This window comes from Primulina huaijiensis, chromosome 11, assembly GCF_012295235.1.
Source record: "Primulina huaijiensis isolate GDHJ02 chromosome 11, ASM1229523v2, whole genome shotgun sequence".
NCBI lineage: Eukaryota > Viridiplantae > Streptophyta > Magnoliopsida > Lamiales > Gesneriaceae > Primulina > Primulina huaijiensis.
In genome coordinates, this window is record NC_133316.1 from 7,422,390 (window position 1) to 7,423,051 (window position 662).

The following is a 662-nucleotide window of genomic DNA, read 5'->3' on the forward strand; positions in this document are numbered from 1 at the left end:
CAAAAGGTAGTGGCCAATTTTTCCCCTTTTGAAAGTGAAAGTCTCGAAAGACTTATGTTGTGGTAGGCTAGGGTTTTTTTAATTAACATGTGTTATTTATATTTAAATAATAGCCTAATGACATAATTAACATTAATGGGCTTGATTTAATTAATTGGGCTAGTACAACTAGTTTAATTAATTTAACCAAAGCCTATTAAAACTTTAATTATTTATTATGATGGACTTGTACTCTTACAAGCCCATTAAACATACCCACCTTATTTAATTTATTAATTAATAAACTCAACTTTTGAGCTTAATAAATTAAATACATTATAAATTCAACATTTGAATTTATTATTTAAATTATAAATTCAACTCCTTGAATTTTTATCACTTCCAAAATTTAATATTTAATAAACCCAACATTTGGGTTTAATAAATCAAATTCTCAAATTTTATAAATTCAACTACTTGAATTTATTCTCCCAAAATTTAATTATCATAAATTCAACTCTTTGAATTTACTATATAATATAAATTCAACTTCTTGAATTTATTCTCTCAACGGGAACAAACAATCCAGTACTTGTGTGACCCTCAATGGTTCAGGGATACAGCTAGCTGTGGGTTCACAACTCTTTGTGATTCAGGACATAATCCTTTATTCGGGCTTACCC